Source organism: Lolium rigidum, chromosome 4 (assembly GCF_022539505.1).
Source record: "Lolium rigidum isolate FL_2022 chromosome 4, APGP_CSIRO_Lrig_0.1, whole genome shotgun sequence".
NCBI lineage: Eukaryota > Viridiplantae > Streptophyta > Magnoliopsida > Poales > Poaceae > Lolium > Lolium rigidum.
The window spans coordinates 197,713,102-197,716,715 of record NC_061511.1 but is presented as its reverse complement, the minus strand read 5'-3'; positions in this window follow the sequence as shown (position 1 = coordinate 197,716,715).

Sequence of the window (3,614 nt, the reverse complement as noted above, 5' to 3'; positions counted from 1 at the left end):
CCAAGCCGGAAGGTTAACCTCGCTAGCGTCGTTCTTCATCGTACCAATCTCCATACCTGCCCAGTTATATCCCAAAGCAGCAATAATTACGGGTTCATACTTAACAAGACTTCAAGACGTATAAGCATTCGTCAACCAGTCGTCCTTTGTATGTGAGGCACGCAGGGGACTTAGAGGACGCAAAAGGACGTCATAGGCAATATGGTGGGGTTAAGAGGCAGCGCGCAAGCACTAAAACCCTATAGAGACACTCTCAACTTACAGGTGCTAGAATAGATAAGAGAGCGCATAATCTAGCAGTTCTATACTCTGCAAACATAACTCAGCTGATGCGTTCCCTCCTTTGCAAAGGAAGTACTTGCAAGGGCACTCACACAGTTCACAAGTTTTAACCATTTATTATTAGAATTGTGCTGACTTATTATGCAAGTTAATATTATTGCATCAACAGTTGTAAGTTGTCTATGGTCGAGCCATACAGCTCCAAGTCGTCCATAACCACAGACACGGTTTTTCGAAAAGATTGTAACCCTGCAGGGGTGCCCAAATGTTCCCACACGCACGATCAACTTCAAAGACAATGGCAAAAAGGTGGAGCATCACGACTCGCACTCTCCTTAAAGACAACAATGTCCAGGAAGCCACCTAACTAAGTTAAACCCGTATCGAAGTCCGGCCGAATCTCTGAAGCGGACCTAGCTGTTGCGCCAGCGTACTAGGTGGTTTAACACACACTGGGGCGATAAACCACTTCGCAGCGGCTCCGCGACCTATACGTGCATACCAGAAACAAGGGATACAAGGCACCCTAGGGCTTCCCAAAGTTAATAAGTAACATGCTGCCATGCACGCGATTACCAAAGGAAAACATATAAACTAGTTGTGGCCTGATAACCCACAAGTATAACGGGATCGCAACAGTCTTCGAGGGAAGTAAAACCCAAATTTATTGATTCGACACAAGGGGAGACAAAGAATACTTGTAAGCCTTAACAACTGAGTTGTCAATTCAGCTGCACCTGGAAAAGCACTAGTAACAGGGGTGATGTGAAAGCAGCAGTAATATGAGAGCAATAGTAACAAGAATACGACAGCAAGTGAGCGAGTAACACAGGCAATGGCACCAAAAAATAGTCGATACTACTTCTAATGACATATAGGACCGAGTGAGTATTTGATGATGAAAGATGGACTGGGGTTCCCAGCTATCTACACTAGTGGTAACTCTCCAATAACAAGTGTTGGGTGAACAAATTACAGTTGGGCAATTGATATGATTGAAATAGCATTAAGACAGAACATGCAGTTTATTAATCATACGTAGGCATGTTTTCCATATATAGTCATACGTGCTCGCAATGAGAAACTTGCACAACATCTTTTGTCCTACCAGCCGGTGGCAGCCGGGCCTCAAGGGAATCTATCGGTAATTAAGGTACTCCTTTTAATAGAGCACCGGAGCAAAGTATTAACACTTGGTGAAAACATGTGATCCTCATATCTAAGCCATCCCCTCCAGTTATCCCGATTCTCTGTCACTGCGGGGCCTCGGGTTCCGGACATAGACATGTGCAAACAACTTGTAGATACAATCTAAGCAATAATTATAGAGCTCAAATCTAAGATCATGCCACTCGTGCACTAGTGACAAGCATTAAACACACCAAGATTGCAGCAACAATAACTTCACAAACTTATATGGATAGACTAATCATAATGTAACAATTCATCGGATCCCAAAAAACACAACACCGATTACATCAGATGGATCTCAATCATGTAAGGCAGCTCATGAGATCATTGTATTGAAGTACATGGGAGAGAGAGTACCAACTAGCTACAGCTAGAACCCGTAGTCCATGGGGGAACTACTCACGGAGCATGATGGAGGCGGTGGCGATGATGGAGAAGGCTTCCGGGGCACTTCCCCGTCCCGGCGGCGTGCCGGAACAGAGATTCTGTCCCCCGAAACGGAGTTTCGCGATGGCGGCGGCGCCCCTGGAGTCTTTCTGGAGTATGGTTGATTGTTGTAGGGTTTTCGCGTCGCGAGGGATTATATAGGCAAAGAGGCGGCGCGAGCGGGTGCCAGAGGGGCCCACCCCATAGCTGGGCGCGCCCCCCTCCTTGGCCGCGCCGCCAGGTGGTGTGGGGCCCCCCCTGGCCCCTCTCCGTCTCTCCTTCGGTGTTCTGGGTCCGTCTTGGTAAAATACGAGGTTTGGCTTTTGTTTCGTCCAATTCCGAGAATATTGCCCGAACAGCTTTTCTGGAACCAAAAACAGGAGAAAACATGAACTGGCACTTCGGCATCTTGTTAATAGGTTAGTCCGGGAAAATGCATAAAAATATTATAAAGTGTGAGCAAAACATGTAGGTATTGTCATAAAACTAGCATGAAACATCAGAAATTATAGATACGTTGGAGACGTATCATGGCCACTGGACAAAGCCGTAGATTTCGGCAGTGGTCGATAGGAGACCCAATAAACATATCCACGTGTGGTTAGAGCGCTAAGTCTCGGAGCAGATAACAGGAACTCAGGCTCCTAAGTTTCATGGAAACACAAGGGAGCCGTCATAAATGAGCAACTGACCCACTGATGCCTCCGCTTAACAAATATTAACAATTAAAGTAACCATGATACTCTCCAACATATATAAACATGTAGCATGTGTCATGATCTCCCAACAGATAACCTGATAACGACAAATATAACGGTAACGATATATAAACGGTACTAAGCATGCACTACGACTCGCAAGGCAGACCCGATAACCAAACAACAGCTGTAGAAGGGTAGTGGAGGCAATATGGGCTACTTGAGGTAACAAGTGGATAGGACACGTGAAGATCGCAACTCAAGGCTAGCATAAGAGAGAAGGCAAAATAAAATAGGTAAAATACTCCCGCAGAGACAAGAGTGTGGAAATGCTTGCCTGTTAAAGATGCTCGAAGAACAGCCGAAGAACTTGTCGTAGCCGCAATGAACTCAATGTCGTATCCGCGAAGAAGAAAAACACTGCAACAAACAACGGATGTACATCTTACAAATACGGAAGAATAACCGGCATGATCAAGATGATATGCATGATATGGCAAAGATGATGCGATGCAACTTATCCATATTAAGCGGGATCGGAATCCCGAACAAGCAATTATTAGGTTCAAGTTATTTTCTACCACTCAAATTAATTGTTGATTAGTATGGCAAGCAAGGCAAGGTTGTGCTACTCGAAGTTAAATGGAATCGGGACAATATTCATACAATATCCCACATATTCCATATGTTATCTATTAGGTGATAATGCAAACTATCACGAAACTATATGATGCATAAAGCAACAACAAGCACAGACGGCATATTCATGTTCAGTGCATTTTTTCTGATCAAAATTCATATAAAATACTTTGCATTTTGATGAAGGGTTTGAAAGATATGATTTATGCAAGATATAAGCATTTTTTGAAATTTTCTGTAAAACAGGGAAAAGGAAAATGTTGTATACCGGAAGGAAAGCTAGCCACAGAGGCTGTCGACTGGGGCTAGAAGGCTGGCTAGGGTTTTCCACCCGGTTGGGGTTAGGTGGGCTGGTGGGCTGGTGGCCTTTGGTTGGGC